This window comes from Daucus carota, chromosome 9 (genome assembly GCF_001625215.2).
Source record: "Daucus carota subsp. sativus chromosome 9, DH1 v3.0, whole genome shotgun sequence".
In the NCBI taxonomy this organism is placed as follows: Eukaryota; Viridiplantae; Streptophyta; class Magnoliopsida; order Apiales; family Apiaceae; genus Daucus; species Daucus carota.
In genome coordinates, this window is record NC_030389.2 from 26,923,922 (window position 1) to 26,933,808 (window position 9,887).

A 9,887-nucleotide genomic window follows, 5' to 3' on the forward strand; every position below is an offset into this window, starting at 1 on the left:
ATGCCTCCAACAACCACCAAAACAGTCCTCATATTCTCAAAATATTGAATTGCAGACTGTGCCGCACCCTTTGTTGCGTCAAATACTGATTACTGTAGTTTCAACTATCTATTTACTTAAAATGTAAAAGTTAAATGTGTCTGTCCATGTATATAAGCATATGTATGAAATCATGAAGTGATGAGGTAGTAGAGTACCTTGAGAGCAACCCATGATTGATCTTTTTCGAGGACGTTGCAGCGGATGAGGCGCGAAGAGCTACACATAATTCCTCTTCCCAAGGCTCTTTTGGAAGCACCTCCAACACACATTGCTCCACTTCTCTTAGCGATTCCACCGCTTTGATTTCATGTGTCAGTATATATTAATAGCGTATTTCTTTGGAAAGCTTTCAATTTAAATACAGAATTTTCCATTGTTACACTCATAATAAATCAGCCTAATAATATAGGTTTTATATCAACAGGAAAACAAAATGTTGGTTAATTAAACCCCATATTACTCCACTGTAAAACCCGAACTAATACATTTTCATCTTAATACACTTTTTAAAAAATTGTCGACCCCACCGTTAGGTGCATTTATATGTTACAAGTAAGCTGCGGAATCACAATGGAAGGGATCCTATTAAAAACAACAGAGTCCATATTTAAAACACAGATGAACAATTTAACACCTAAGAGAGTCGAATACAATGAGCAAATGCAATTCTATCAATCCAACGTGTCAAGCAACCAACTCGTGTAAAAATCTTAAGGTATCTGATTAAAGTCTCAACATCGTCCTGTATTATTCAACACAACGAAGAAGATTGGAATCCCTATCATATCTCCTGATCATGTTTCATAGTATACACTTCACTTCTTGCACGCCACTTATTTGAGCAAGGCCTAACCTTGCAGATCATTTTTTTTAAAATCAGGAGAAAAGGTCACAAAAAGTATTGGAAGAAAGATCACAGCGCGCAAGCAGTGAGCTTGTGATATTCAAGCTGATGAAGAATTCGCTCCATTGGAGTTGTCGTAGTGAATATTTTCTTAAGAATACATGAAATAATATAAGAGACAAAGATAACCTATTCAAAGTATATATCACGATATTCAAAAGAAATACCTCACAATTGCTGGAGAGAATTATTTTGTAGGAATCACCAATTTTCGTTCCTCCATCTCTTTAGTGACAAATAGTCTTGGTCTTCATCTCTTTTCCAGAGTCTGATTTCATTGTCCTAAACAAAGCATTCGTCCAGAACATGTAACATATTAGAGAGTGCATTATTGTTTTCTTGCATATATTTTTAAAAATTGCAATACAAAGAGTCAAATGACCTCGAGACTGAAAAATGCAATGTAATATTGACACTGCTATAGAATCGGTCAGGTTTGATCTTCTTCTTGCGCTTATTTCAGGGCTCATTTGACTTAATTTATCAAATAAAGTTTTAGAATAGCGACAGTATGACTGCTCTTTGGAGCCCCTTTGTTTAGGAAAATAAAATCATTTGCTCTAGTCTGAACTGCCTAAAAAGGCAAATCAACCAGAAGAGTTGTATAACCATAAAGCAAGCTCAAGACAAGTGCACTTGAATATGTATACATGAAAAATCATAATTGCAACACCTACTCATCAGTGGTCATGGTACTTCTAAAGTCAACACATTAGTCATCATGAATCAATAATAACTCAGCATTATTGTACTGATGAATAGACTTTCATATATTATTTGATATAACAATTCACATAAATTTTTATCTGTTACTGCCAAACTCCCTTACCTTCCACCAGTGATCAAAGACACTCTAGCCTGGGAATGGGCGTTCCTATTTTAGTCCCTCACATGTGCCTTGATGATGCAAAGCACGGAGGTTATGACATCTCCGTAGAGAGCAAAATCTTAGCCAATGTGATAGCTTGCCAACAATATAGCCCACAGTTAATGAAAATAACCAGAACGAATTGCCCAAACAGAAGCAATTTTTTTTTTCCCAATGTGAAGATTTGAAAACAATGCACAACAAAAAAACAAATAACCAGTCCGATTTCTACTCTACAGTTGGAAATTTCTAACCTTAGTAATATTATCGACATTCCCAAGCACATTGGCCACCGACACAAACAACAGTTCCGTAGCCATAACCAAAGCATTCTTACTATCATCCAACGCCTCCACAACATGAAGCACGCCAGGATGCCTCAGCCTAATCAACCTCGCAGAGTCCCGCTCTAATGACATCCAAAAACGAGTCCTCCGCGGCTTTCGACAAACCGACACGCACTCTCGCCTCCGCCAACGCACGCTTATCAAGCAACCAAACACACACCGTTGGATACTGCTGCGATATCGAATTCATTCCTCGTTTTCCCTGAATAAAGCTGCCAGGCCAGACCTGGACCGGCCGAACCGATCTGGTCCAGGAGATCATAGTCGTGGAGAGGCTTGGGACCGATGACGTCTTGCACGGTGGTCTGTACGGTGCGGAGGTCTTGGCAAAGGCTTGACTTAGGGTTTTCATGTTAAGAGTATCGCGGTGGCGATGCCGTGGTTGAATGTGGTGGAGGAAGATGAGGTTGACCGGAATTTACCTTCCTCGCTACCGCAATTATAATATAAATATATACTTGAACTAATTGTACATTTGGCTGAAAAATAACGCAGGAAGATTCCGCCACTAGTCCATGATAGAACGACTATAGATGCACAAGCCCTCACCTGCTAAATCAATTGAGAGGGATATGGATCGAGCTAACGGCGGTTACAGCCCAGGGTAATTTGTAATTCAAAGAATATTGAGGGCAAGAAGGTAATTTCGCTGGTATTTTTTTGGCTCATTTTGCCCCTCGTCGCCTTTTAATATATAGAAGTAGATATTAAGTGAGAGAGCTGGTGTGCGACCCATTAGCCGGTGATAAAAAATTATATAGTGTACCGATACGAAGAAGAAAGAAAAAGCAGAGGGAGAGCCATGAGTTTGGAGCAGTAAAGAAACAAGGTTTGGGTTATTCAGGGGTAGTTGTCAAGTGGGTTTTGCATGTACTAAAGCAATCGGGAAGTAGTAAATGCTCTGTTTCGAAGAAATTCTGGCGATCATGTTAGAACGTCTTAAATAGAGTATATAATCTTTGGAGAAATTTGGTTTATGTTATTTGTCTATTTATATTGGTGGTGTAAATATTATATGTTATACTAATTTTATTTATTTATTATTTTTAAATCTCAGGTTTATAGTAATTCGTGCGGCCACACTTTCTTTTGAGACTCTTGAGTCTTGGCTGAGGTAAGCAAACTATCTTGTAGACTTGATTTGATATAACATGATTTTATTTTATTTAATATAATGATTTTGTGATATGCAAGCATAACAGCAAGTCCAATGCTAGATGTTATATATCTATTGCCATTGCTATAATATAGCACCAAAAAGTGTTTTTTGGTGCTAAAATAAAACTTGCACTCCAATGCTAAGTTCTATAACTAATTTCAAATTTAACCATCTCATTGACTTTTACCTACCTTCTATAAATTTTATTAAATATCTCAACAAAATTTTCCTTTGGAGTTGATGTGGCAACATGGATGGATCCATCCTTGGTTTCAAATATAGAACCAAGGATGCATCTATGCATGGATGCATCCAAATATAGCATCCCTTTGGAGTTAAGTTTTTTTACTTTTGATGCTATAATATAGCAATAGTAGCAATAGAACCAAGTATAGCATTGCATTGGAGTTGCTCTAATATTTGTTAAACTTCTGATTTATTTTACGACTCATGAGAATCTATATTTTTCCAGAATTGACTACAGTATGTACATTTGTGGATAATAACTTATGTGCTCGTTTGTATTTTTAATCTTGTATATACGTGCATATTTTAAAATTTAGTGTAATTACAAATCTATTTTGTAGCAACATATTATATATCTTCTGGTATCGTGGTATCGAATTAAGTTAATTTTAATGACTGCTTTACTTTATTTGTTGTGTACATTATTGTGGCACTGTATTATTTTAAATTCATTAAATTATCATTGTCATTATAGTTAAATTTATTTTCCTGGTTTCACAAAGAACTTGAATAGTTTATATTTATTTTATTTCTGAAATATATTACTATTATAATGTAGTGATTATATTTGCATATTATAGACTATAAGTTTTATCAGTTAATTATACCATATATGTTAGAAAGTCAGTAGCCTATTTTCGTCAAGTGCTACTAAAACGTTCGGTCCAACTTTACTTGGTTTATCGTTTATTTGATTTATTTAAAATGCTATTTAAAGTATTGAATTTTGCTTTGGTCTGATTTTATAAGTGTGTGATTATTATATATACGTGTTACTTATTCGCAGTGTATTTTTGTAATTCTGGTAATAATAGTAATTAGTCTGTTATTATTATTATTATTATCATTGAATTAAATGTTAGATGTATAATATTTATTTATATATCCGATCTCATGCCTTTTAAAGTTGTTAAGTGACTTTTTACTAAATAATTTTATTGATATGTGTAGCATGTTAGTTAGTAATATTTATTTAATATATAAGTTTGTTATATTACTAAGGCATATGTTTACATGTTTACTTGATTTCCTCGATTATCAAGTTATTAGTTATTTATTTTGAATATATGTCTTTGATTTCTATTAAGAGCAAACCACTGTGTTGTGTAGAAGCGTGATAGTCGCACGTTGAGCTAGCTATTTAACTTTCAGTAGCGTATATATTTTAAGGTTGTGATAATGATATCCGGTGTGTGCCGAATTGATACATCTATTCTTGTTATTGTTATTATTATATTATTAGTATAAAATATGTTGAGTTCTCTTCACTGTGAGTTCTCTTCACTGGTTAATGTTTTTTGACTAATATGGCTTATAGCCTTACAAAGTGAGTATCTGTTCTAAGATATTCTCGAGATGAGCCAGAGTCGAACCCATGACCTGGGACAACAGAGGAAATGTTAATAAATCTGATTCTTTTAGATTTTAACAAGGAGTAGGCAAATCTGGTTGTGGATACTTCCGAGTTAGTTTAGTATTCCTATCAGGTACGGATTCTATTTATTTCTCTCCTTTTATTTAAATAATAAATATTTAGTATATTTATTATTGTGACATCCTTAGAATCTCTTTTGTTATGGCACACTACTCTTTTCATTTGGCCTTCATATATATTAGAATTATTGTTGCCTTGACTCCTATTGTTTCCTTTCATTATATTATTGTATCACTGTATATATTTTGTTCATTGAGTCGGCAACTTTTGTAATTGTTTGGGCTGTTAAACTTATCCATATGGGTAAATCACGGACAATGTTCACATGGAGTTCGAAGTAAAGGTGAACTAGACACCAACTCGTATCGGTGATTTAAGCATACGAGCACGTTTCTGGGGTATGAGACGTGAGAAGATCATGATCGTTATTGTTTTGTGGAATGTTTTATACATTCCTTATTTCTTCTTGTGGATATCCGAAGAAGAAATCATTGTTTTGTATTTGCTCGGTGATTGGAGTTGAGCAAGTACAGTTTTGTGTAAGAGACCCACATTGTGTCATTTATTCATCATTGAGTCTTATTTATAGTTCATTGTTTATCTCGATTGTTGTGGCTTGAGATACTTATTTGTACCAATTTATTGTAATCATTGTTCGAGATTATTGATACTCCTTGCACCTACATCATTTTTATATTCGTACTGGGCATTGGCTCACTCTCGTTTGTTTCCTTTCCGCAGGTAATCAGGGATAGTGGGGAGAGTGATGAGTGACATCCACTCTAGTTGCTTTCTTTGTTAGGGGCTAATAAGACTTTAGAACTTATATTCATGTTGATTTAAGACTTTGTTTGATTTATCATTTTAGAGTTTCAGACTTTATTATCCATTATGATTTTTGGTTTGTTAAATCATTAGTATTTCTGAATGAATTTAGAATCGTTTAATTGTTTGGGGTGTTACATCTGAACAGCCGATGCGGTCGGTACTGAATCGGAGTCGTGAAAATCGGAATCCGAGAGAGCTTGATGCTGCGGAGCGGAGAAACCGGATGGCGGAGAAAGTATATCGGAAGTCGCCGGAGGTGACTAAGGAAATGTTAGAGCGTCTGGAAGAGACGAAGAAGAGGAACGACATTAGATTACCTCCTACACCTACTATTGAAGATCTGGTGAGGGAAGGAATGAGCAAAGGGAGGAGGCATATTTACACCACCACCGATCCTGAATATGACGATGATAGGCTCAAACAACAGCTTCAACGGACAATGGAACACTATGTTCGCCCTACTGATTATTACTAGCTTATAGCCCGTGCAAGGCACGGGAACTTTTTAATTATTTATAAACTTTTTAAATATATTTTAAATGGTGTGAAAAAATTTAATTTATAAATAATAAATTAAAATTTTCAATGAAATAAAATTCAAAATTATGATTTGTTTGTAAGTTAGAACTTTGGTAAATACATCATCACAGCCATTAATGGTTTCAAATAAATTATTTTAATCAAGCAATTCCTTTCCTCGTATGTATCATGCCAAAGTATTAAATTCTATCTATCAAATTTTAATATATTTTGAGTGGAATACGTTATGCCAACTCCTATTAGATTATATTAATACATGTATTTTATATTAAAATTATTATAATGTGATTTAAATATTTTTCATAAAATTTATATGGTTCTAAATTAAAATTGATAAGCATAATTTGTTTTTGTTTTTTTGAAGGCACAACATAATTTGTTTTGAATTAAGAAAAGGAATCATAAATATGCAATAAGAAGGTAGAATCTATTTTGGATTAAGAAAAAGTTTTTGTATTTGTTCCTCACATAAATCCGGCTTATTAATTTTAAAATATATTATAAAAAAATTGTGACGGTGAGATTTATATGATTCTACGAATAAAACTGGTAGGAAATATTTATGTAGGAAATATTTATTTAGAATTTAAAAAAAACATATACATGTGAAAGACAGAATTTGTTTTGGATTCTAAAAAGAAATTATAAACATGCAAGTAGATATCAGTTGTCTTCTAGAACAGAATTTAATTTTGTTCCAATCTAACGGTGCTTATTTGTGTTCAATATAAGATCCAACGGATGATAAGCTTTTGGACCAGAGGACCATGCGACCAAATTATCTCCCTTACGCTTATTATATATAAGTATATAATAGGGCCAAAGAAAGATTTTGTATTTTAGAAGAAAGGGAATACCGAAGAGATGTTGCTAGTGGTGGTTTTGATGTGGGATTCTATCCTTTTCTGTGGTCGAGCTGTTTTTTCTGGTCAAATTGTTAGACACTACTGCCCCCGGGTTTTCAACCTCGGGCCTGAGGGGGTTGCTAATTTGTATCATCTCGCCACTATAGCAATTCAATCCTACAATTCTTCAATGGGAACACAATATTGTCTTACCAATGTCATGGTGTTCTCAACTTCTATGGTGTTTTTTTAATTCTATTTATGTGTTATTTGGTCTCATTTGTCTTCATTATAAATTTTATATATCATCAAGCGTGTTCTCTGATAATCCATCTCTTTATTGCTCTGATAATTGGACGATGACTTGCAGATTATTAAGAAATTGCGATCTGCCATTCTGATCATTTGTATGTTACTTCATGGAATAATGGGAAGGATGTGGCTGCACATAGGTTTAAAGAGGTATTCAGTTTTTTTATGCAGTTATTTTTGTTTTTGGCTCAATAGGTTAGCTATGTTTTCCTCTTTGATTTATGCAGTTTGTAATGCGATGCGTGAAATGACATCTTCATATTTTTAGGGAGCCATGACAAAAGAATGGCAGCAGCAGAAAAGATGGCTGTATGGATGTGCTTTGCAGTGACAAAATTGGAACTTTGATGTTAAACAAGCTCACCGTTGACGAAAACCTTATCGAGATAGTTTGGCAAAGTAAATCCCTGCTGTTTAATTGGTTTCTTCATGCAAGCGAGACAGTAGCAATTATCTTTATTGTCTTTTGTTCAGATCCTTTAGCTATTTGCAAAAGGAGTGGATAACAAAAGAATGGCAGCAACAGAAAAGATGGCTGGCATGGATGTACTTTGCAGTGGTTACTTTGATATTAAACAAGCTCACCGTGGACAAAAACCTTATTGAGGTAGTTTGGCAAAGTAAATTTCTGCCGTTTAATTAGTTTCTTTATACAAGCGAAACAGTAGCACTTATCTCTTTATTATCCTTTGTTCAGATCCTTGGAACTACACTTCCTTCCTTTCAATCCAACTGATAAGCGTAATGCTTTAACTTATCTTGATAGAGATGGTAAAATGCATCGAGTTAGCAAAGTTGCTCCAGAGCAGGTACCAATGCATAACATTTTGCGATACCGTATCTTATGTGACAATCAATTAACATGAGCTTTTTCTTTCAATAAGGTGGTAGATTTTAAATCTTGCTCATAATAAATCAGATCTGCCATTCCGATCATTTGTATGTTACTTTATGGACTAATGGGAAGGATGTGGCTGCACATAGGTTCAAAGAGGTATTCAGTTTTTTTATGCAGTTATTTTTGTTTTTGGCTCAATAGGTTAGCTAATCGGGGTTTGCGGTCACTTGTGGTAGCATACCAGGTAAGTTGTTGTTCTTTTAGATTTTACAATCCCAAATATTTCTAAAAATGAAATAACTTCTATTTTGCTATGATGCATTACAATTACACATTTTGTCCCTTTCTATGCAGGAAGTTCCGGAGGGGGGAAAAGAAAGTGCTGGAGGGCAATTTATAGGTCTCTATTAGAAATTTTTTACTTCCACATAATTCACATTTTTTCTCCACATAATTTATATTTTTGTTATTTATATATACTATTTATTTATTCTCATTGATTTTGGTTATTCCTAGAGTTACTAGACTGAGAACTTTAGAGGTCTTTGCAATTACACCCATTCAGGTAGCTGAAGACCCATCAACTGCTTAGCAAAGTTCTTATATATTAATCCGCTCCGAGATAATGTCTTTTTAGCTTAGCTGTGGTTTTGTGCAGCATAGTTGTGGCTAAATCATTCTAGGCCTTTATATTTAAATGCAACGATGGCCTATTTTTACCTTTCAGGCATGGATGAATGATCAATGTGTGTGTTTGAGAAGGTCAGTACTTTCCCTCTACTTTTCTTGTGCTTATTGCTATATGTGGATTAGGATGATATGGGTGATATCAAACTATGCATATCCATTACAAATGATCTACTTAATGCCAAAGGTTTTTGGATTTTGGTGCAGTTATAACACCGTGCAATGTGCACTAACCAGTACTATAGATGTATTAAATGATTAAAGTAGCTCTCACAGAATTCTCTCATTATCACCCATGAGGGCTTGCCACATAATTATATGTGTGTGTTTACATTAATGAATCAGTGGCAAATATTATTTGTTCAAGAGATTCACAATGAAGGAACATGCACTTCCTTGTGTGCAGCTTTCTTTTTCATAATATGTTCAAAGTTTATTTCTCTCTGCAGTACGTGCTGCTTTCATTTAAAACAAAGAAATGCATGGCAAAGATCAATTCCTAAATTATGATAATAATTAGAAGTCGCATACGAAATCTGATATCCGTCCTAGGTTACTGCACTTTATCTGGTGTTGATTGTTGTTAGAATATAATAATCCTAGTAAAAAAAAAATTCCCTAACAGCTTTTGGTTTCAGGAGAACCGATCCTTCCTTGACAATTGAAGCAGAGGAATTCTAATAGAGGCTCCTCAAGTTTGCCATGTCAGCATCCAAGAACCTCCTTTATAATGATGGATATTTGCTACAAATAATATCAGAATGAGTATCGAGTGAATTGCTAGAATTTGATTTTATTTCAGCATGTCAACTGGGAAGTTTGTAATAAAGTTCACA

At 34.2% G+C, this 9,887-nt stretch overlaps 1 long non-coding RNA gene across 1 annotated transcript; it reads right to left on the bottom strand.

Annotated features, from left to right (window-relative positions):
• Nucleotides 1-383: 383 nt before the first annotated feature.
• Nucleotides 384-2,057, bottom strand: LOC135149729 (uncharacterized). Its single transcript, XR_010287911.1, has 3 exons — nucleotides 1,776-2,057; nucleotides 1,114-1,228; nucleotides 384-1,036 (listed from the first exon to the last, which is right to left on the bottom strand). It is a non-coding gene; the product is annotated as an uncharacterized LOC135149729 (long non-coding RNA).
• Nucleotides 2,058-9,887: the final 7,830 nt, after the last annotated feature.